This window comes from Adiantum capillus-veneris, chromosome 29, assembly GCF_014529385.1.
Source record: "Adiantum capillus-veneris isolate H3 chromosome 29, ASM1452938v2, whole genome shotgun sequence".
NCBI classification, from domain to species: domain Eukaryota; kingdom Viridiplantae; phylum Streptophyta; class Polypodiopsida; order Polypodiales; family Pteridaceae; genus Adiantum; species Adiantum capillus-veneris.
Genome location: NC_140959.1, coordinates 112648744 through 112658884, shown reverse-complemented (window position 1 = coordinate 112658884; position 10141 = coordinate 112648744). Strand labels below are relative to the sequence as shown.

At 41.1% G+C, this 10141-nt stretch overlaps 1 pseudogene; it reads left to right on the top strand.

Moving 5' to 3' along the window:
* The first annotated feature begins 1064 nt into the window (after positions 1 to 1064).
* On the top strand, positions 1065 to 7015 carry LOC147419774 (uncharacterized; annotated as a pseudogene).
* Positions 7016 to 10141: the final 3126 nt, after the last annotated feature.

Here is a 10141-nt window from a genome sequence, read left to right as displayed (position 1 = left end):
GTATGCAATAGTATAGGTACCATGTGTACATAGGTAGTAACTACATATAGGTAGTATTACATCAAGTATAATGCTGTCTATCAAGCCCGAGAGGTGTGTAGGCTCCAAAGGGTAATCTTTTGGTACTTCTGGAGGACTAGCATTCGAAGGGGGAGTCAAGTACCTCAAGTATACATAAAAGCAATCAAAGGTACTTTGGGGAAAGCTGCATAGACTCTTCAATACTACCAAATTTTCTATATGTTACTTTGTAGGTGTATATTAGCTTGAAGATTACCTTGAGTACCTACATGTAGATGGTAGTAATACTTTCCTGTCACATAGGGGTTGGTGCTCAAAAGCACCAATGTAAACTCATAAGTCCTATTTGGGTATTTTTGGATGAACAATGTACATTCAATGGTAGTTTAAAACAACCTTTGTGAAATCATAGGTCCTTTATAACCATGCATGTATACTATTAGGTCCTCTTAGGGTACTTGGAAGCTACAAAGGTACCTTGAGATTAGGTAGAAGCTACCATGAGACCAAACATGTACTTCCAAAATACCAAATCTAGGTATAGGTACTTTAGAGGTAGTCTTTGTGGTGCTTATTAAAGTACCAATTGTAGGGGCTTAGGTACTTTGCAGAAATTGATACTTCTTAAAGCTAGCATGAGACCAAACATGTACTTCCAAAATACCAAATCTAGGTATATCGGTACTTTAGAGGTAGTCTTTGTGGTGCTTATTAAAGTACCAATTGCAGAGGCTTAGGTACTTTGCAGAAATTAATACTTCTTAAAGTACCATTTACAGTGTCTAAGGTACTTTAGTACCTAATGAAAGGTCTAGGAAAGTACAATGTTAGGTAGCAAATTCAAGTTACAATGACTTTGACCTTGTTTTGACTACAGGTTTTGATGAGATTTACTTTTCACTGGACAGTTGGAGCTCTATAGGAGATTCCAAATGCAGTATTCACACATCAAGATCTCTCTTAGATATTGTGAAGGATTGAAGCCTTGGTTTGTTTGCAAGTTGAAGGATAGTTACACTTGCTGCTGTATTTCTCACATACAGATGATATACATCAAGGAAGCATTCAACCAAATGAGACAAAACAAGACAGGAGTGCACAGTGAAGGTTGTGGCTGCAGTTGTGATATATGCTTCACAGAAGAGGTCCTAGGAAAGTGTGGAGATGCTACGTACACACTAGCATCAACAGCTTGGCTGAGATGGTATTATGTCCAAAGCCAGATGAGTCTACGTTTCATAAATTGTCTTGCTTGAAGGGAGAATGTGATCAATGTGGATCAAAGCGGTTAGTGCTCTGTCCAAGAGAAAAATCTGAAAATGCATTCCAGATTTCAATAAAGGTGTTTGAAGACGTTGCGTCATCCCATCAAGAAGGCAAGAAGCACAACGATCTACTGGTCAAGGAGATGGGATGCAAGGACTTTATATCCTTCCTTGATAATCATCTAACCATCTACATCAAACATGATTTTATTTCCAGGTGGCAATCTCAACAATTCAAAGACTGCATTCAAAGGTTTCCTAGAGAGGTGGTAGTCTCTGTTATAGACTTTTCTGAAAATTACTCTTTCAAGGAGCAAAATGAAATCCAATCAATGCATTGGTACTCTTCACAAGTCACCATCTTGGTGCACATCACTTATGTTCAGGACGAGGTTGACAGGGTCTTAAAATATATACATTTTTACATATCTGATGACAAAGAGCATGACACATTGTTTGTACAACGTTGTATGCAAGTTCATAGTGTGTGGCTACAGGAGCAAGGTTTCAACTTCTTGAAGCGGCACTGGGTCTAGTCAGACGGATGTGCTGCTCAATTCAAGGCATCTAGACCATTTTTCTTTGTGTCAAGGTATGCTAGCTTTCATTGACAAGTGTGCGAGTTTTGTGTTCTTGCCTAGTCTTTGAGACGTGTGATTGATCTAGGTACTACTCTTTGATTGGCAGTGAGATGCTATGGAGTTTCTTTACATCGGGCCATGGCAAAGGAGAACATGATGGGGCTGGTGCTATCGTCAAAAGGGCTCTAACACATGAGCAATTGAAAATTGATGCTTGGCACATGAAGTGTGCCAAGGATGTGGTCAATTTCTTGAAACATAAATTTCATGATGAAAACACCCAGTCAGAGGTGACTCGAATTTTTTGGGATGTCGAAGCGGCTGATGTACCTAGGAAGAGGAAATGGAATTGCAAGCGAGTGGAAGGGTCACGCTCATTGCATTGTGTGAATGGACACTCTAGGAATGACAAGTGTGCACTACGCTACAGAGCTCTCTCATGTTTTTGTTTGTTTTGTATGCCACAACACTGGAGGCGATGCCTTAACAACACACACGTCGAGAACTGGAAGTACTTCAACATCGAACCCTTGGATGGCAGTGATGGAGAAAGCGATCAATCAAGTGACGACGAAGGATCAGATTTGCCTATGTATGGTGGACATCACAATGCAATCAGTGACGCTCTGCGTGTAGGTGACAACTTTTCCACGAATGCGAACGAAGATGGAGCAGACTTCTACCTCTTGAGGTGCTCAAAGGAGAAATACAAAACAACACGAGCGCTAAGAGATTCTTGGGACAATTGCATTTTTCCAGATTCATACCTGGTTGAGGGATACTACTATGAGCTAGTTGATGGTACCGAGGATGTTTATTTCATCCCTCCTGAACAGCCAAAAGTGTTGTTGGCATTGCACTTGGTTCGATCCATCAAGATACCCTTGGAACCCTTACATGGTGAGCCACATAAGTTCAGATTATCTGTAGAAGTTTATGAAAATGTGTACAACAGCATGCCAATAGTCTTGTAGGTCTTTCTGTATTAGAGCCTGATAAACAGTTGTTTTGCTACAATCACTGTTCGTTGTATTTGAGTCCTCCAAAAACACATAATCACAAATGTAGCCTCCTGATTCTTACTTTTATCTTTTTGCAACATATCATTAAATTTGATACTTTAAGTACTATAGTTCAGGTTTCAAGCACTTTACTGCTTGTTCAGGTACTTATAGGGGGTATCTAGGTAGTCTTAAAGTACCAATCACAGGTTCTAAGTGTACGTTCTTCATTGTAGAAGTGTGCAGATTACGTACTTTAAGTATCATGAATGCACCATATTTGTAAATTTGGTACTCTAAGTACCATTGCTGGTAGTCTCCCAGCATTGTCACATGTATTTTTCTGAAGATAGTGTACCATTGTGGGTGGTTACACAGTCCCTTTTTAAAATATCTGTTTGCACATTGGGTACACCAAGTACCATGGTTGGAACTTGTAGTGCTACTCTCCAGTGGTAGAATGCTAAAACAACATGATTGTAATGACAAGAGGCCTCCAATATTGAAACATAGCATGGTAGTAGAAGCCTTCATTTGCTTGTCTCACACACCATCCACAGCCACAACCAAGCACACACTACCCACAACCACAACCAAGCACACACTACCCACAACCACAACCAAGCACACACTACCCACAAAATAAATTGAGTCCAAAACGACAATGGTGACATAATGGAATAATTATAAATTCAATTTTCTTGTTGCCGACTAGTTACATGTTAGGCAGTCAATACAGAGGCATTCTGAATGTTGCCATAAAAAACATCCCTCATGGGAAGTAGGCATATACATGGCTTTGTGCAGAGTGTTAGCTTACAAATAGGTAGCTGTAATGACAAGTCTGCTTATACAAGGGGTTGCTACAAAACTTGGCTTCACAAAATTATATAAGTTCTTTTCAAATACACCACTATAATATGACAATGTAGAGACACTAGCGCTTAAAGAGCATTGGCATCAATTTTGGCCCTTTCAAGTATTGTTCATAACTGGTCATCTTTCCACCACGCCAAAGTGCAGCTTTGACATAGTCGTCTTCCGATGTAGGCTTCACATTATTGAAGGTGACAGCTTTGACTGACCGATCTGTAGCATCACGCCATTTCACAAGAGCCTCCTTCATGACCTTGAACAAGAAGTCACTACGCCGCTCCTCTCGGCTAGGTGCAATGATGTAGGAACCGAGAGGATTATAATGGAATTTATAAAAACTGTTGTCAATCAATAGCACATTGCTCGCATCGTATCGTTGAACCACCTTCAGAAAATTTTTCAAATTCTTGAAAAAACTGGTTTTCCACCTACCAGGAGAATGTGGCTACATCACATAGCTGTTGTCTTGACCATCCGCTAAAGTAGTCACAAATCCCCTTAAAACTTGTAGAGACTATTCTGTCCACTCTTTCCAGCATTGCTGAACTCCAGATGTAAATTTGCCCAGCCCACAGCCTAAGCTAAGAACTGTTTTGCATCCTTGGGAACGAAGAGGTACCTGAAAACTACAACAATTCCCACTCGGTGGGCATGCATAAATCATACATATAGCAATCAACCTGTCCCTCGACTCTTGGATGAGGTCGAATGCAGTAGTTTCCAGATCAGGAGGGTCAGATTTAAACCATGAAGCGCAGAGAACACCATTAAGATCAAACACTAATGATGGTCGTGTAGGGTTATCGAATGGCAACGATGTGATTGTGCTTGGAACATAGGGCGGTGGATCTTTGATGATTATTATTTCCTCGACAGACAGTTTGGGAGTCCCCTTTTCTTTTGGTATCTTTGTAAAAGACATGGTTGCAAATTGAAAAGGAATAGACTAAGCACCTTTCGAAAACTATAATTATAAACAAAATCACGCGACAAGCATTGAAAGACACCAACACTGAAAGTCTTCACGCTCGAAACTAAAAAACTTGCATATTTCAAACTTAATCTTGAACAACGTGACCGTTACAATAAAGCAAAAAAGATAAATGGAGGCCAACATAAAATTCTCATTTGTATTCCAAAAGCAAGAATCAAAGATTCTTGACATTACAAGAGAGTGAAGACACTAAGTGACAAATGTCACAGTTTCTTGCAAACACGAGGCTTTGGGGGGTGGGAAATAATACTGGGATGTCAGAGGGGAGTACTTTTCATGGGGGGATTCTTCGGGGGAGGCAGTGACTCCGGAACTTCCTTACTCGTCGCTTTTCCATCTCCACCTGAAACCAAGACACTTGACTTACACACTATCAATGAGCTTGAACCTATAAACTTCCTCTATGTGCTAAGATGATTTTCCTGAACAATTCATGCGTAAAGGAGGTCTCACCATCACTCTCATCCTCTGCTTTGTTAGATTCCTTCTTTGAACGGGTGATATCTGCTGCTCGTGCCTTTTTGGACTGTCCAGCTGCACCATAAAGGGGGGAAAATAAAAGTCATTCAATGCCTATAGGGATCCAAGTCCTGTGGCCAAAACAACTTACCATCATCGTGTTTCTTTTGCTTCTTTGAGATCTTCACCATATCACTAAGGAAGACATGGGAATCTGGATTTGCATCACCGTGAACCATTTTTTGCACGGCTTCCACTCCCTCTTACGCTACAACATCTGTCAAAGTAACATCAGCATCTTCCATTGGTTCAGTTAACGTTTGTTTTGGTTCACCTTCTGTCTGTTTAGAGGGCTCCACCTTAACAGCTGGGGTGTTGTCACCTGTCACATGCGAGACTTCCTCACCAGCTGGGGTCTTGTCATCTGCCACATGCAAGCCTTCCTCTCCAGCCAGAGTTTTGTCACCTGCCAAGGATGAGCCTTCCCTACCAGCTGGTGTTGACTGATCAACAGACTACATGTCTGTGTCCACAGTGGGGGCATCGGGAGTTGTATCAACATTCTGTATTGGCACCTCAACTGGTAATGTTGCTACATAAGGCATATGATTGGAACCTACCACTAGACCACAAAAGTGTGCAAAATAAGTTAAAAGCATTCTTAACAAACTCTAGTAATCAAGGCAGACATGGAGAATAAAAAACCAACCATTATGCACAAGCATTGACTTTGCCAATTCCTGAACACTCTGCTTACAGGAGGGGTTGGCACTTACTTTCTTTGACGTAGCTCATCTAGCAAAACACAAAGCATGGTATGTATCACCACATGCTAGTGTATACACACACACGACGTCGTAACCCACAAAACCTAAACCACATGCAACAAAAGATCCTGGAACAGTCACTTTGGCCTGCAGTTGACTCCCATGCTCCCCAGCTGTGGGACACAGCAACATTGAATCACCTTTCTTCACTTGCACTAGCAAGCTCTCACAAAATTTGACTTAAGCAACACATGTAGCTTCTGATGTTACCAGGTCAAGCAGTTCTTTCTGCACCACAAAGGGGAAGTAAATATTAGTCCATCTGTCCAAGATTAAATGAACTATCATGATTACTTATACATATAGTACCAAGGGATAGCAAGGGTATGTTGAAACCACCAATTGCAAGTATTGTAAAAAATGTAGCAAGGATACACTGTAGGGACTTATGACAGTACCAAGGATAGGCTCAGAGTACCAATCAAAAGAACTTACCATTGAAGGTACTTTGCAAAAAATTAATAGGTACTTTCACAATGTACAAACACATGCATGGTGCTTTGCAAAAAAGGCAAATATGTACTTTTACAATGTACAAACACATGCATGGTACTTTGGAAAAAAGGCATATGTACTTTCACAATGTACAAAAACATGCATGGTACTTTGGAAAAAGGCATATGTACTTTCACAATGTACAACCACATGCATGGTACTTTGGAAACAAGAAATATGTAATTTGAAAGATAAATGCATATGATTTATCAATAAAACTATGACAAGTACTTTAAAATCTACCAAGTAATACAACATTATGTACAAAGAACCTATGTGGAACTCATGGAACTTGCAAAAAAGGAATAGGTCCTTTGACAGTGTACAAACACATGCATGGTGCTTTGCAAAAAGGCATATATGTACTTTCACAATATATAGACACATGGATGGTACTTTGAAAAAAGGCATATGTAATTTCACAATGTACAAACACATGCATGGTACTTTGAAAAAGAGTCATATGTACTTTGGGCCCGAGAAATATGTACTTTGAAAGATAAATGCATATGATTTCTTAAATAAACCTATGACAGGTACTATAAATTCTACCAAGTAATACAACAATATGTACAAGTGCCTATGTGGTACTCATGGTTGTACCTTCAATTTGAACTACCATACAAAAATCTTTTGTATTAATTAGCTCCAAAAAGTACCTTAAATCATAGTCACATACGTGGACTTTGTGATTTCCACCAGTATCCCTCAGCTTTGTGAAGCAGTGGACAGTAAACTTCCATTGGTGCTTACAAAAAGTACCATGATCTATTCAACCATTGTCAAATGGTAAATTTTTAGAGCATGACCTATTTGATACCGCACCTAAGCTCTACAAAGCACCAATAATGTCTCATTGGGTACTACAAAAAGTACCATGGTGTATATCGCATTCACGCGGTGAAATTTGACAGTTCTACCTTGTTTCTACCATCCCTACGCTTGAGGGAAACATCTATAAGGATCCATTGGTACTTATATAAAGTACCATGTCATATTTAACCCTTGTGAAATGGTGGAGTTTAAGTAGTTCTATCTACTTACAGTGCCTTGTTAAGTACCAATAAGACTCCATTGGCACTTGTAGAAAGTACCATGTGAAACACAATCCCAGTCAAGTGGTGAATATTGAGAGTTGATCTTGTCAACATGGTACTTACACTATCCTTTAAAATACCTATGGTGCTTAGACATAATGTAAAACCTAAAAACAAGGTTTACTTTTAATACACAATGTATCAGTCTTGACGCGTACCTCTATACGATCAACATCGGCTCTAATCTGGGAGTGTCTTGCATCAGCCCCAAGGGCGGGTCAACGCACTTGAGAGAGCAACAATCATTGCATCAATCACCAAAACTTCAGAATCAGAGGCACCACCTACTCCCTTCATGCTGGCATGTACTATTTGCAGCTCACTCAATTGCCCTTGAAGCACGGCTGCAACTGATGATGTTCCCTCTATCTTCCACATGCTTTGCCTTTTCTTTTGTAGTTGGACTTGGGATTCACCTAGTATGCTTATCAAACACTCTAGTTCTGTCTTTCTTGCAGCCAACATGTGCTCCACTTCTGCCAAAATCTGGAGGTTAACAAAGCTGCAATTCAGATTAGACTGAGGGCCCAAACTGCAAGAAATAGAGCCTTTGCTTGTCATCCTCCCATGGTCAATGAGAGACTTCGGAGTGGACTGTGTGGTTTGAGTCACTTGCTCACTGCCCTCATTGCGATCAGCCCAATTCTTGAGCTTTTTTTCCATCCCACCCGGGAGCTTCTTGCAATGGTCTAGGACCTGCTCACAAAAACAGCCCATGCAACCTTCCACTGACCCTTTGGACTCTGCATGGCAACTGGACATCTCTCATATACAAAAAGGGTTGAAAACTTGTGCGTGATTTCTTTTTTGGTTGGCATGGCTTAATACACTTTGTGAAACAATAACCTGCATTCTTCTGCATATTCTGGCCGCACTTGATGCAAGAAGAGCCTGATACCTTTCTCCCTTTTCTTTATGAAGACTGACAGCCAATCCTCATCTGTCACATCCTCATCAGACAAATGCTGGCCCAAGCTTGCCTTCCAAGCTCAAACCGTACTCTTCATGTAGGTCATGTCGTGGAAAGCAGAATTTGGTATGCTTGGGATATTGCGCCTTCCGAGATGCTACCATTGGATTAGAAAAACAACAAACGTGCATGTAAAACAACTAGGCACAAATTTTACCAAAAGTACTATCATGACAGGGTGAGCCATTTATGAGAAGGAAATGGGTGATTACCATTGCTCTTATCAGAGACATGAAAGGTGTCCTTTGATGACATACTTGCCCTGCTCTTGGGCTTGCTGCTGCTAGAATTCAAGCTGGCGGATGACACCTCACCGGGAGATTTGTTTGGTAAGGTGCACTTTCATGCGGGCATCTTCATTTCTGGTGTACCCATTAAAAAACATCAAATCTTCAAAAATGTATGCAACACCATTAGAGAGAGAGAGAGAGAGAGAGAGAGAGAGAGAGAGAGAGAGAGAGAGAGAGAGAGAGAGAGAGAGAGAATAATTTGCAAAGACATGACGCAACATTGTTGCAGCTGACAAGCATCATCCCTCTCTCTTTCTCTCTCTCTCTCAAACACACACACACACACAGGGAGGGAGAGAGGCATGTGCATAGAAACCTGGGCAGCCACCAAGCAACATTTCGCACACACAGAGAAATATGGCCCAGCATTGGGCAGTTGACAAAAAACATCTTTCTCTCTCTCTCTCTCTCTCACACACACACACACACACACACACACACACACACACACACACACACACACACACACACACACACACACACACACACACACACACACACAAGGACTAGGGAGAGAGGCATGCACAAAGAAACCTGGGCAGCCATCAAGAAACATCTCTCTCTCTCTCTCTCTCACACACACACACACACACACACACACACACACACACACTTACACTTCTGACCAGCCTTGAGTAGTAAATGGCTTGCCTGATGGATGAAGGAGATCGTGGCAGTGTCACACAGCAGAGAGTAGCGCTGAATTTGCTCCAACAAGTCGTACGAAGCTCATGGGCCTCTTTGGATGGAAGGCTCCTCGACGGTCACACTGGACTTCCCAAGTGCCAGTATGCTTCCATTAAAAAATGATGAATTCTTGAAATGAACCTCCCAAATCTTGGTACACTTAATCAAGTTAATCTAGACCCCCACCCAACGTGAAAGTACCAAAGTGATCCACCATTTTTTCCTCAAAAACTGACCACCTTTTTATGCTATCCCCCTTCTAGAAGAATTATGGACTAAACGTAAGCCCCACTATGACCATCTACGTGTTTTTGGTTGTGAAGCTTATGCTTACATGCCTAAACAACTTCGCCAAAAGTTAGGGCCAAAGTCACACAAATGTATTTTCATTGGATATGGTGCAGATGGAGAGATGGGGTATCGTCTCTGGCACCCGGAATCTCGTCGAGTCATCCGTATTTCAGATGTGATGTTCAATGAGTCGAAGATGCATAAACAACCTATCAAGGAAATAGATATTCAGAGAGTCACTTTTGAGGATGTTGCCTTAGAGATAGTGAAAGCAACTCAACGGGCTA